At 37.5% G+C, this 14,786-nt stretch overlaps 1 protein-coding gene and 1 non-coding gene across 14 annotated transcripts in view; one reads left to right on the forward strand and one right to left on the reverse strand.

The window, feature by feature from the left end:
- Positions 1-14,786, forward strand: part of NEK10 (NIMA related kinase 10) — a 226,885-nt gene that overhangs the window by 117,413 nt on the left and 94,686 nt on the right. The gene's annotated exons all lie outside the window — the stretch shown is intronic.
- LOC112668935 (U6 spliceosomal RNA) lies at positions 11,861-11,967 on the reverse strand. The gene has a single exon (XR_003141959.1). It is a non-coding gene; the product is annotated as a U6 spliceosomal RNA (small nuclear RNA).

Raw genomic sequence — 14,786 nt, forward strand, 5'->3', positions numbered from 1 at the left:
ACATTATGGTGGCTGAGAGCTGAGAGAGAGTATCTCAGGAATTAGAGTTACAAAAAATAGAGCCTCCATGTACAAGCCTTACCAAACAACTGCTAGCATAACACTTGCTAATTGGCTAAAGCCAGTCACATGGGCCAAGCCCAGAAATAATATATGAAAGGAGTATACAAGGGCATGCTTACTAGTAAAAGTGCTTCACTGGCAAGTCACCAAAGGAATAGTCTGCTACACATGAAATGTAGTAAAGCTTATGCAAGTTTTGCAGATTCTTTGAAGAGACTGTATTTTATTTTTGGTCACAGAACTCAATATATGTTTATCTGACTATATTTATTGACAAATTATTCAGATCTTCCAAATCCTTATTTATGTCAATGATAAGTTGGTGTGTAAAAATCTCCATCTACTATTGTGTGTTTTGTTTTTTAATTTAATGGTTATCTTAGTCAATTCAGGCTTATAACAGAATGTCATGGACTGGGGGTTTTATAAACAACAGAAATTTATTTCTCACAGCTGTATAGGCTGTGAGATCCAAGATCAAGGCACTGGCGGGTTTGGTGTCTAGTGAGGCTTGCTTCTTAGTACACAAAAGGCTCTCTTCTCCCTGTGTCTAACATATGTTGAAGGGACAAGAGAGCTTTCTGGGATTTCTCTTAAAAGGGCACTAGTCTCATTCAATCCCATTTAAGAGGGCTTTGCCTACATGATGTAACCACCTTGCAAAGGCCCCACTCTTTATACCATCCCATTGGGGGTTAGGATCTCAGAGTAGTGAATTTGGGGGGGGCACATATCATTTCATAATAGTGGATTTTATTAATAGCTCATATTTTGTTAATTTTTATGCAATTTAGTGCAAATATGTTATGGTTCATGAATCTTTATTTTTATTTTATTTATTTATTTATTTATTTATTTATTTATTTATTTAAAGATCTTATTTATTCATTCATGAGAGACACAGAGAGAGAGAGAGGCAGAGACACAGGCAGAGGGAGAAGCAGGCCCCATGCAGGGAGCCCGACGCGGAACTCCATCCCAGGGCCCCAGGATCACACCGTGGGCTGAAGGCAGCGCTAAACCACTGAGCCACCCGGGCTGCCCATGAATCTTTATTTTTAATTGTACCTTTTATCAGTGACAAGTGACTATCATTGTACTAAATACTTTTTTGTTTGCTTATCCTAAGTGTTTCCTTTGTGTTATGAATTATTGTTATATCATTTTTGGTTTGGTCCTCAGTCACTTTTATTATTTTTTGTTGGTATATTGAATTTGTGATGACTCTGTCTAGAATTCTTCATCTTTTCATTAACTATCAAGAGCCCTCCTTTTGAGTGTGATCTGTTTCTTTTCTTAGACAATGACCACTAACAAAGCTTGTTAGTTTATACTTAATATAAATTTGAGAAAGGAGAGGAAAGAGATTGAGTAATCATCTTAAAAGCAGGGCAGCCCCGGCGGCACAGCGGTTTAGCGCCATCTGCAGCCCAGGGCATGCATGATCCTGGAGACCCTGGATCGAGTCCCACGTCAGGCTCTCTGCATGGAGCCTGCTTCTCCCTCTGCCTGTGTCTCTGCCTCTCTCTCTCTCTCTCTCTCTCTCTCTGTCTCTATGAATAAATAAATAAAATCTTAAAAAAAATCAGCTTAAAAGCATTGAATCTTTCAGTGTTGATACAATAAATTAAGGTGACAATCTCTAAATGTGGTAACAAAGCAAAATGCAATCCTTATTTTACTTTTTCTGTTTCTCATTCTCCCTTTCCTCTATTTAAACTGCCAACATTTGAGGAAAAGGGGAGAGTAGAAATTATTTGAGTGAATATGGTATCCCTGTACCTTTTATTTTAAAAATGTTCATTTGGTAATCTTTCTAACATATTTGACAGGTCATTTTCCTGTTGTATTGGTAAAGCACAAAGAGGATAGCTAATTTTCCACAGCCCCACAGTGTCAAGGTATCATTCCATTTAGCCACACCAGGGTCATAGCTAAATTGATTTATTTTCTCCATAAAGAGTTGGCATCCCATGGACTACACAGATAACAGTTAATTCCCAAATGTAACACAATGAATTTGGTACTGAATAAAGTCTTTATTTCTTTCTGTTTTGAAAATCTGTAGTTATTGTGTTTAGAAGAGAGAAGAGGAGATTATTTTTATAAATATTCAGATTGTTAGAATTAATTTCAGTGGTGTTGGGAGTTGGGAATATGGAAATTTTTAAGGTTGATGCTTCTAGAGAAAGTAAAAGCTTCCTGCCTTCCATTTCAGTGAGTTGAATAAGAAAAAAGTTTAGGTAAACCATTTAGCTCCTTGCTTATTAGGAGGGAGGGAAATTAGCAATTTAGCAAGGGTAAAATGGTGGTAAAAATGGACACTCATTCTTCAAATTTTACACAGAAATGTAGAAGTCATACAGTGGACAATTGCTTTTATTAAACCATAATTTTAGGTTACTAGAGACAACAACTTAATATGGCAGAGCAGAATGTCAGCAAAACCATGTATGAAAGAAGACAGTTTTTCTCATCATGTCAGAGTTATAGTCAGCAAAGAGCAGTTGTCATAAAAAGTGACATAATTCTTCCTCTTTGGGATGCCTGGGTGGCTCAGTGGTTGAGTATCTGCCTTTGGCTTGGGGCGTGATCCTGGGATCCCAGGGACCCTGCTTCTCCCTTTCCCTGTGTCTCTGCCTCTCTCTTGGTGTCTCTTATGAATAAAAAGTCTTAAAAAATAATAATAATTCTTCCTCCCTTATTCTTTAGAGTTTCATCCTTCTTTATTCATCTACTTTGTTTTCATTTCACACTCTAATTTTAGGAGCTCTAGTATGAAGATGCTTCCCATGTGGCCTTAAACTCAGTATATTCGGCTATTGTTCTGTAACTCATTGTCAACCAGTTTATCAATACTATCGCCATTGGTTGCCTATGTTTTAATCTTTTCTCTCTCATTTCTCCTTATCAATTTTCTGGGAACATCTACAGTGTTTAACACAAAGGAAGAGACCACTAATTGTGAGATGTAGACATTGGCATCAGGGAAGACCTGTGGGTGAAGAAGGCTTTTCTGTACTCCCCAAATCACTATGAATCTGTTGTTATAGATAGCTTTCTTTGTTGGGGTTTAGCAAATGATTTACTTATCAAGAGGAGCGAGACAGAATGAAATCAATCATGAGAAAGCTACCAAAGGCCATGGCAAAGGTTTTTCATATATTCAGAGTTATGGAATTTATGTTTAAGAGATGAAAGAGGAATGCTTTGCTTTCTTCTGCAGTCTCATAAGATTACAGATTTAAGATTTGTTTGCCCAGCATTTTATGAGGAAATACAGTGAGGATTCAGTCTAAGACATCTATAGTTAAAAAGGATGAATTCTTAAAAGTGACTTTGAAATATGTGCTAGTTGTCTTTTAGAATAAAAAAATCCTTTGTTTGGTTTAAATAAATAAAAAACAGGCTTGAGTAGTGTAGAAAAAGTAATACATCATCAAAAATTACTTGCTTACAGGTTTGTTTTTGAGTAGCAAGTGCTCTAATTATGAAAACAGTGTTGATTCTATCCTCAATGCTTAGGTCATACTGAAAAAGAAATTTAATCTTCCTTATAAAACTGCATATATGTATCATTAAGATGTTTTGAAAGCTTAATTGATAGACATAGCATTTCAAAATAGGAATAGATCTTACAAATCTCTCTCATATAAATGAGAAAATTGAGAGCCTCCAAAGGTCAAATAGCTGCTTGGTGCCACAGAACAGTTAAATGCTAACTCATGAAATATACTTTTACTTTAAAATAACATCTATTTTCTTCATAGGACTTAATCAACTTATATTTATTTACTTATATATACATTGTCTCTCTTAGCATAAAGTAAATGCTGTGAGGCCAGGGTTTTTTTGTTGTGTTTCATTCAGTTATGTTCCAACATCTACAGCAGTACCTGGCTGTAGTAGGTGTTCAGTACATATTTATTGAGTGATAAAAGTGTGATTAAGGAAGAGTATGAGCTGTAGAGCTTTTTCAATTTGGTGTCAGCCATCTTTGTTTGCTGGTTTGGTAAGAGAAGTTTTCATGCAATAGGTAGAACTTATCTGTATGTTAAAGGCTGGTATTGCTTGGTGGTAAGGAGAGTGAACATGCTAGATAATAAGTGTTGCCATGAACTAGGAGGAAAGAGGGAGGGGGGTTGGAATAGGTGCAACAAGATGAAATAGGCCACCATTAGTGTTTCAAGATCACACATGCTTTTCTTAAATTGGACCTGGTGGAAAAGACAGCCTGACAGTATGGTCAGCACTACCCGCTTTTTTTCACTGAAAGTGGTAAAAGTCCTTGACCTATTTGAATTTGACTTGAATAGGACAAAGGTAAAATACTCATTTGGTTGTCTAGTCAGACATCTGTCTTCAGGATTCAGAATTATGACAATCCCATCTTCACTACCATGGCCGCTATGATGTTTATTTTTTTTCCTAACCTGCTTATTATCACAATACTCATGAAAGGTGCCAGATTTCCCTATATAGTAAATGATGATGATAGCACTTTGCATTCTTGGGCACATAGAATTTTTTCAGGATACTTGCACATAATTATCTCATGAACAGATTCTACACTGCAGCAAATTGCAGGGTCTTATAAAATGATCTGAAATCAGTTGTGCTACCTGGGCAATGTCTACTGATCCTAGAGCGGGGAGGAAAATTGTGTCTAACGTGACTTTTTATTTTCCAGTTAAAACAACACATCAGTTAAAGGCAGATGGACAACCACACTGGTATTCATAGGTCCTATTTTGCATAAAACAGCATCAATCTATTTATTCATGAGTTTTAAATATATTGCATATAAATACTTCCTTGGTTTAAAAAGTATTGAATTAATCAGTGAAATGACAAGTCGGTTTTAGTCTTAAGAGTCATCTACCATTTGTTCTTATAAAGTCTATTGATAATTCTTCCAATGAGTGTCTTGCCACTCTAGTTTATAAAATGTTATTCAGAGGTCTGAATCATACATCTCCCTGAACCCAATCCCCAGGAGGCAGGTGACCAAATGGGAAAGTTTGGCATCTAGAAAGCAGTCATGGCCTACATGAACCTTGAAACTAATGAGACTATCATGATGAATCATAGTCCAGTGTATTTATTTTTTAACTAAATCCCTTACAAATAAGTTATGTTCATTGAGCCTGGATTTAACATTTTATATATTAATATGTGTTTCCCACTTTAAGGTGCTGCTTATATTTAAAAGAACTTTCTAGTCATCGATCTCATTGGTGTTAAGACACATTAATACATGTCTTCATGCAACATGAGAGAAATGTGATCCTTTTTGAGAAATGTCCCAAATGCCCCATATAAATATACTGCTTTTATTACTTTCATAAAGTAAGTGAAGAAAACCATACTTAATATGTAAATAGCTTTTTGTATGCCTTTCTATAAGAAGGATGACTTGAATGCTAACAATGTAGAGTACACAAATAACATTGCTACTAGGGTTACCGGATAAAATACAGGGTGCCAAATAAAATTTGAATTTCAGATAAACAAGGAGTTTTTCAGTTTGTGCCCTACATACTGTAGTTTTTAGTATAAATATGTCCCAACTGCTGCATTATTTTAGCAATTCAAATTTAACTGAGCATCGTGGATTTTTATTGGCTAAAGCTGCCAATCCTAGTTGTAACTTCGGGGGCAGGCAGGCCCTAAAATTTGTGATTAAGGTGCTGCCAGTTTTCTTCAGCCAGAGTATATTCCATGGTTCTCGAATGTATCATCCAGTTCTCTTTTCTCTCTATAAGAAGTTTGCATTTAGAGCAGTATTGGAACTGTTGAAATATCAAATCTGTTTAACTATCTACTTAATGGGAGCAGACTTCTATGAGTTGAGAACATTTCTATGATACCAGAGTTCAGAACCTCTAAGGATAAGACTTTAAGAGACTGTTAACATGCAGAATGAGGGGCATCTGGGTGGCTCAGTGGTTGAGCATCTGCCATTGTCTCAGGTTGTGACCTCGGGGTCCTGGGATCAAGTCCTGCATCGGGCTTCCCCCAGGGAGCCTACTTCTCCCTCTGCCTGTGCTTCTGCCTCTCTCATGAATGAATGAATAAATAAATAAAACCTAAAAAAAAAAAAAACCCATCCATAATGATATTACCCATTGACTATCCTCAACTTTGGATTTCCTAGGCATGAATTAATATATTCCAAATTGATCTAGTTTCTTCTCCCATACCTGCTCCCCCTGTATCTATGTTCATGATGCCGATACCCACCCCATCATCCAAGCCAGACTGGAAATGAGGGATCTTCCCTTCCCTTATTCTCTTTCTCACATCCAGTCAGTCCTGTGGAATTCCTTTTCTCCCTGTTTCCATGGCCATCCCGTTAGTTGTGGCTCCCCTGCCTCTTTGTCTCTTTCTCCAGCACACTTCCTTCACCTTTCTGTAGTGGAGAACACCCTGGGCTGATGGGAATGCCCTTGCACTTCTGTGGCTCTAGAGGGACTAGAGCATATTCTATCTATGCCTGTAGGTACTTAGTAAGTAGGGTCTCATAGAAAAAAATCAGAACACGGAAGGATTTTGCAAATGTGTTCATCATTCTGCCTAGAGTGCTTTTTGTTAAGCCCTGCTCATTTCACTAAATAGCTGAGTATCACATTGCTCACTCTCCAGAAAATGCTCCTAGCCACTTGTATCTTCTGGGTTCTCCCAACTTCTGTCATCTCCATTAATTTTCATCGACTCCCCTCCCACCGTAGTGATTATTTTTTGAGCTATTTCTCCAAAACATTTTACCCACCTCCAGGAATCATAAACATGTGCCAACATGCACGAGTGTGCATGCATGCAATTTATCCATCCTATTACTGCTAAATGTTCTATATTGAAACATTCTAAAATAGAGCATAATTTGCTTTTTCAGTCTCAACAAACTATAATTATTGGCCTCTACATTTAATTATGTCACTTCAGGTCACGTTTTTATCCTCATGAATTCATAGGGGCTTTGTCTTCTTGAGTGAGCAAATAGTAGATCTTTTGTTCCCAGATAGTTTATATTCTTTTAAGATTTATATTTTTGTTTCTTTTTACTTAGCAGTGTTAAATTAGTTCTCTTTCTCCTTTTTCTTTAAGGCAATCTAGGGAGATGAAAGTTTGATAGCCAGAATCTGAGAACTAAATGTACTTTTTTAATAGACTCAGCATTAATACATTGTGGTGGGATGCAAAAAAGTCCCTTTTTATCCTTATCCAGTGAAGCAAATATTATTGGGTGAGTTATTTCAATAAAAGAAACTTATCTCTAAAAATTTAGCCTTAACTGTGTCCTAAATTCCTCAAGATTCTTTTATTAGTAATTTCTAACATTTGTTAGGCAAAATTGTCTTTTATGATCTCCCAAAACCATTTCTGAGATGCGACATCATTATATTGCCAATGAGATACTTTCTCAATAATAGCTTTTCAATTTCTCTAAAAAGTCTAATTTCTGCTCCAATTTCACATGCCCTTCAACAAATGAATCTGCCTCAGCTCTAGTATTTCTTTCTGCTCATTAGTGCTGTATATAAGCTTGTTCTTATGAACTCACAGCTGTCACATATTATAAGTTTATCTTTTGTGGCAGGTATTAGCATTTGGAAGGTTATCTTTGGGTCACTGGTGTGATAATGGTGGACACATCAGAAATTGGGGATAAATCTGAAGTGGTAGATGCTGTGGAAACATTGGATCTTGAGATCACAAAGGTTCAGTGGGATGTAGAATAGCCAGCCCTGAGTCTCTCAGACCAAGAAAAAGTTCCCATGTGCACGTGTGCATGCACACACATACACACATCTTTAAAAACCAAAGGATTTTTAAAAATGTTTTATTTATTTATGAGACACACACACACACACACACACATATATATATATATATAGAGAGAGAGAGAGGCAGAGGGAGATGCAGGCTCCATGGCTCCATGCAGGGAGGCCGACGTGGGACTCGATCCCGGGTCTCCAGGATCACGCCCTGGGCTGAAGGCGGCGCTAAACCGCTGAGCCACCTGGGCTGCCCAAAAACCAAAGGATTTTTGAAGTGCAATTGGAAGAAGAGGTGGAAGTAGAAAAATAAAGACATGTTTTCCTCAGAAGATAATATTGGTGCAAAAATAGTCACAGGTCCCATCAGAAATTTGGAAGAAAACAGGCTCCAGAGTTTAAGAGGACTCCCTGGAACTGACTATCTCCCTGGTGCAGAAACTCTGACCTTTGTCTTGGCCCTTTTGCTATGCCTTGGCCCCTTTGCTATACCTCAGAAATAGCCCTTGAAATTCAAGAGAGACATGAGGATGGTTCAGTTGATTAAGTGGTCAACTCTTGATTTCAGCTCAGGTCATGATCTCAGGGTTGTGAGATTAGGCCCAGATGGGGTGGAGCCTGATTTAGATTGTCTTCTCTCCCAAGAGGGAACCCTTTTACACTGCTGTCAGGAATGCAAGCTGGTACAGCCACTTTGGAAAACAGTATGGAGGTTCCTCAAAAAGTTGAAAATAGAGCTATCCTACAACCCAGCAATTGTACTATCTGGGATTTACCCCAAAGATACAAATGTAGTGATCCAAAGGGACACCTGCACCCTAATGTTTATAGTAGCCATGTCCACAATATCCAAACTGTGGAAAGAGCCCAGATGACCATCACCAGATGAATGGATAAAGAAGACATATACAATGGAATACTACTCACCCATCAAAAAATGAAATCTTGCCATTTGCAACAATGTGGATAGACCTAGAGGGTATTATGCTAAGCGAAATAAGTCAATCAGAGAAAGACAATTATATGATCTCACTCATGTGGAATTTAAGAAACAAAATCAAAGGGGAAAGGAGGGAAAAATAAAGATGGAATCAGAAATGGAGACAAACCATAAGAGACTCTTAAAACTGAGGGTTGCTAGAGGGGAAGAGGGTAGAAGGATGGAGTAACTGGGTGGTGGACATTAAGGAGGGCATGTGATGTAATGAGCATTAGATATTATATAAGATTGTTGAATCACTGAACTCTACCTCTGAAACTAATATACTATATGTTAATTAATTGAATTTAAATAATAAAAAAAATTCTCTCCCTCTGTCCTCCCCCCCCGAAAGAACTTCAAGAAAGTGTGACAGTTTTTGACATTAGATGCATTCTCAGCTCTGATTGGTAAAATAGACAAATAATTCAGTCCAGCACATTACCCTAAGAATCACTGGTTTGTGACAGAGCCATCACAGGATGAGATACCTTATGTGTGTGCCTGAGGGGCATGTGGATGGTGATTACACCTGGGACTTGTCCACATATAGTTTTAAAGGAAGCCTTGGGTATGAAAATAATTGTCCAAGGAGAGAGTGAAGAGTGAGAAGAAAAATATCATTTAACATGTGGATGAAGGAAAAAAGCACCATTATATAGGAAATGAGAGGATGGAAGGGACTACCCTTTCTAATATTTCAACTGCCTCCCCCCATCCATTCCTGACTTCCTTTATTCTAACTGAAGTTTTCTATTTCCTATGGCATTTATCACTTATTAAAATACTATGTAATTTACTTTTTAATAGTTGTGTTGTGCTGTGGTTTATATCTTCCCTGAACCCTGTTTATTACTGAAAGATAAGCTCCACAAGGGAAAGGGCCTTTGTTGATATATTCTAAGCAAGTAGAACATGCCTGGTACTTTGGAGGTACTTTGTAACTATTGAATAAATGAAAGAAATAATGTCTCAACAGTAAGTTTCAGTAAACAGTGTCAAAAATTGTGGGGAAGTCACCTAAAATAAGTGAGGCAATTAGTAATCCACCGATGCTCTAAGGTGGAGCCCTGCCAATGGCAAGGTAGGAATAGATGCTGGACTAGAGTTGGGTTGAATGATGGATGGTGGGTGAGGAAGTGGAGAGGGCCAACAGGAATTATTCTTTGAAAAGACTTTGCTTGTGAATGAAGAAAAAGATGGTATCTAAAGAAGGACTTGGGATCAAGGAAGGATTTTACATGATTTGTTGTTGTTTTTAAGGGATGAGACTCACAGGGCAATGGCAGAACATGAACTATTCCCTGGAAGTGGTGATAGGATCAGCTTTCTGTTAGGGGAAGGTCACTTTAGTGGTTGTGGAGAATGTGGCCTAGAGCAGGAGAAACTAGGGTTAAGGATCAGTCAGCCCACTGCTTTCAGAGAGTATGGGAGTGTTGTTATCCCTGACCATGCCCTGGGTCTCTTCACTGGCTGTCATGGACCACCATTCCTTCCCCTCTGCCATGCTCTTCTACTTCAATCCCCTGGAATGCCTTCTGAGATTAGCAGTCTCCTCTTAGTCTCTTCTCTGAAACGTTACCTCCTGGCTTTAGGTGAAGACTGCTTGTTCTCTGAAGGTCCTGTGATGGTGTTTGGAGGTGGGCCTTTGTGAAGTAATTAGGTTTAAATGAAATCAGGAAGATGGGCGCTCATGATGGGATTGGTGCTCTTATAATATCAATCACCTTCCAGTGCAATCCTCCCTCTACCTCATAGTCATGTGAGGCAGCAGGAAGGTGGCCAACTGCAGGCCAGGAAGAGGGCCCTGATGAGGGACAAAATTGGCTAGGACCTTGATCTTAGATTTCTCAGCTTTCTGAATTGTGAAAAATAAATTCCTGTTTATTCTTACTTACAAATTCCATCTGTGTTCTTTTGTTATGGCACCTGAAGCTGACTGATAACTATTTTATTTATCTTGCCACTCAAATTGTTCCACATTTGGTCATTGGGAGCTTTTTAGGTTGTCTTCTGTGTCCCTTTGACATAACCTCATCATTTTTTTTTTCCTTTTGAACACTTAACTTTCTGGTACTACATGGCACTACAAGATGCTCCATTTAGATATATCCTGCCTCCAGTCCTAGAATCAGGCATTTCTCCAAGGAGTCCTGATTCCTTTTGTTGCAGAATAGCATTAAAAACCAAGATCTGGGGGCACCTGGGTGGCTCAACTGGCTAAGCATATAACTCTTGATTTTGGCTCAAGTCATGATCTCAGAGTCATGAGAACAAACCATGTGTTGCCTGGCTCTGCACTGGCATGGAGCCTGCTTAAGATTCTCACTCTCTCCCTCCCTCTGCCTTTCCCTCCCAACATCTATGTGCTCTTTCTCTCTCAAGAAAGAAAATAAAGAGAAAGAAAGAAAGAAAGAAAGAAAGAAAGAAAGAAAGAAAGAAAGAAAGAAAGAAAGAAAGAAAGAAAGAAAGAAAGAGAAAGAAGGAAGGAAGGAAGGAAGGAAGGAAGGAAGGAAGGAAGGAAGGAAGGAAGGAAGGAAAGAAAGAAAGAAAGAAAGAAAGAAAGAAAGAAAGAAAGAAAGAAAGAAAGAGAAGGAAGGAAGGAAGGAAAAAATAGAAAGAAAGAAGGAATGAACTAACCAACCAAGATCTGGTGTTAAGAGTGCTCATTGCTAATGGGATGTTGTTATTTCTAGGCCTTTCAGCTAGATATATGCGTATACTAACCTGTGTACCTACATGTATCTATAACGATTTCTATATGCAACCATAGGTATCAATAATAAGCTAAACATGAGTGTTATCTAGACCCAACTCTATTTCAATACCCTGTGATACAGTACACTTAACCTACTTCTTTCCTTGCTTATCTATAGACTCCCTCTCCAACAGTGAGAAGTCTGGTTTTTGCCATCTGCTAATTCCAGGATACATAAATAGCAGTATCAGAATTGTTACTCTTTACCCCATAGGAAACAACTTTATTGACTAGAGGATAATCCTAATGTATAGTACCTTTTGCCTGCCATCTTACTGTTACCAAAATATGGAACGCTTCACAAATTCACATGTCATCCTTGTGTACATGTCAGGCTAATCTTCACTGTATCATTCTAATTTTAGTACATGTGCTGACAAAGTGAGTCCAATAATCAAACTTTTAACAAACGTGATATAACTACTGCAGGAAAGAAGAATATACTTACCGTCCACACAAAACCTTTTAACACCTGTCATCTAATTTCATTTACTTTGGTCGGTTTGTTTATTTATTTATTTATTTATTTATTTATTTATTTATTTATTTATTTATTTCTTAAAGATTTCTTATCTATTTATTCATGAGAGACAGAGAGAGAGGCAGAGACACAGGCAGAGGGAGAAGCAGGCTCCATGCAGGGAGCCCGACGTGGGACTCGATCCTGGGTCTCCAGGATCACGCCCTGGGCTGAAGGCGGTGCTAAACTGCTGACCCACCAGGACTGCCCTACTTTGGTCTGTTTAAAGGAAAAAAGTCCCCCCTCCAAACTTATATAAATCATCATATTATTGAAATACTTAAGAGTTATCAAAATATTCATATTTTTAAATGTTTTGAAAGACATTGAGGTCCACTGTTTTTCTTGTTTACCTCACTTAGTAAATAAGAATCCTTGGAAATTAGAAACTTAATTGTTTATATATCAGGGAAGGGCTAGTGGCACAATTTTAAAATCTAAACAAAAACTTTATCTTTTTTAAATTAGATTAAGCATCCTTCCAACCTCATCTTTCTTCTACCTTATTTTCACTATTTGAGAATTTATGACTTTTTAAAACAGAGGTCATGGTTAGCATCCAGCCGCATCCCAAAAGCTGCCGATTATGAGTTATGTTTATGTATTTATTAAAATATTTATAATAAAATACACATTGTTCCTTGCCATCCACCTAACTCTTTACTACCCCTGGCTTTGCTTAAAATTTTTTTTCAGCTCTGTTGAGGTACTAATAACAATTAAAAATTGTATATATTTAAGGTGTACAATGTGATGTTTCAGGGTACTTACATATTGTGAAATAATTACCACAATCAAGCTAATTAACATATCCATCACCTCATGTAATTACCTCTTACTGTTTGTGATGAGAATGCTTGTGATGTACTTTAAGCAAATTTCAAGTATATAATACATTAATATTAACTATAGTCACCATGTTATATATTATATTAGCAATAATAAAAATACTTTTTTATTGATGTATAATTGACAATGGCTGTAATTTTTGCACACTTAATTATAAATATTTAAATCTTTGCCAGAAGAGACCCTATTGTTGTTTAATATCACTTAAGTTTTGTTTTATAACTAAAAGATTTTAGATGACTGGATCACATAGGGATAGCCATTTTTAAAATACAGAATAATGTTTTTGTTTGGAAAAAAATTCATTTTAAATTGTTGTGTGTATGCATTTAACTCCTGTCATTGCTAGCTATAAATCTCTGTATTTTTCTAAATGTGGTTGGGCTCACCTTAAGTGGAGAAATTGGAAAGGACAACAAATTATTTTGCAATGATTTTCTAAATAATAACCACCAAAAAAACTTATACAATATTTGTAAATTGTGATTGAATTAGTGACTTTAGCCATATTTCCCTTTTGAAGGTGAAAAAAGCATGAGTAGGATTTCTCATAGAATATGCATTAGTTTTCTCAGTTTTCTAAGGCCTCCATAACCAAAATACCTCATTTTTAGGTGGCTTAAATCTATTTTCTCACAGTTCTGAAGTCTGGAAGTCCAAGATCAAAGTGTTGGCCACTTTAGTTTCCTTTGAGGCCTGTCTCCTTTGGCTTACAGATGCCAGAATTCATTCCACCCTTTTGTTGCTGCTTCACAGAGTTGTTCTTCTGTCCCTGCATGCTCGTGGTGTCTCTTCCTCTTCTTATAAGGACATCAGTCCTATTGGGTTAGGGTCTATCCTAGGGGCATCATCTTAACTTAGTCATCTCATTCAGAACTTACTTTAAAATATGGTCACATTCTGAAGTAGTGGGATTGGGACTTCATATGAATTATGGGCAGAACATTTTGTTGTGGCTTCTAGAAATCACAAGTGTCCTGTGCTCTGTTTGTAATTGCTTTTGGTTGTAATTATGAAATTCTTACCTTAGAGGATATTTGAAGTTTATATCAGAAGCAAAGTAATAACTGGCAACTGTGTTATCTTTAATTTGCCTTTCTTACTCTTTTTCAGAGAAGCAATTCTTGGGCTTTTTTTAGGAGCTCATGTACAGCTTTGAGAATAACTTTGACAAACTGTCTCAAAACTTAGTGGCTTAATTCAATAAACCTTTTTTTTTTTTTTTTTTAATCAATACACTATGTGTTGGCAAATTGAGCCGGTCCCAGTGAGGATTACTGATCAGAATACTGGCTGGGCTCAGTATGCATTGTGGTTACCTGGTTTCCAAAGGCTTCACTCACAGATCTGATGGTTGACTATCTCTACGTAATAGTGCTGGAGGTGATTGGGCCAGATTTTGTCATCATCCAGCAGGCAGACCTGGGTTCAGTCATCCAGTTGTGTTCATACAATTTTCAAGAGCAGGAAGGAAGAGAAAGCCCCAAAGACTATGCTTTCAAAGTATCTCTTTGTGTCACTTTTGCTGGCATCTTCTTGGCCAGAGCAAGTCAGATCAAGTCCAGATTCAAGGGGTAGAGAAATAGACTCCATTCCTTGATGTGAGCTGCAAAGCCACAGTGCAAAGGGTCATGCCTATGGGAATAAGAGGAGTTTGTGGTCTCCAGTGAGAAGAAGGAGGGGATGAAATGATGAGAACAACAATCAACTGAGTAAACTCTTGCCTTACAGGTGTTTTGCCTTAGGTTGAGTAATTATTTTCTGAGAAGAAGTTAAGGCTCTCTTCCAAAGACATATAGATACTGGCTGTTGAGAGTGAAAGTATACCAGGAACAGGAA

This window comes from Canis lupus, chromosome 23 (genome assembly GCF_003254725.2).
Source record: "Canis lupus dingo isolate Sandy chromosome 23, ASM325472v2, whole genome shotgun sequence".
NCBI lineage: Eukaryota > Metazoa > Chordata > Mammalia > Carnivora > Canidae > Canis > Canis lupus.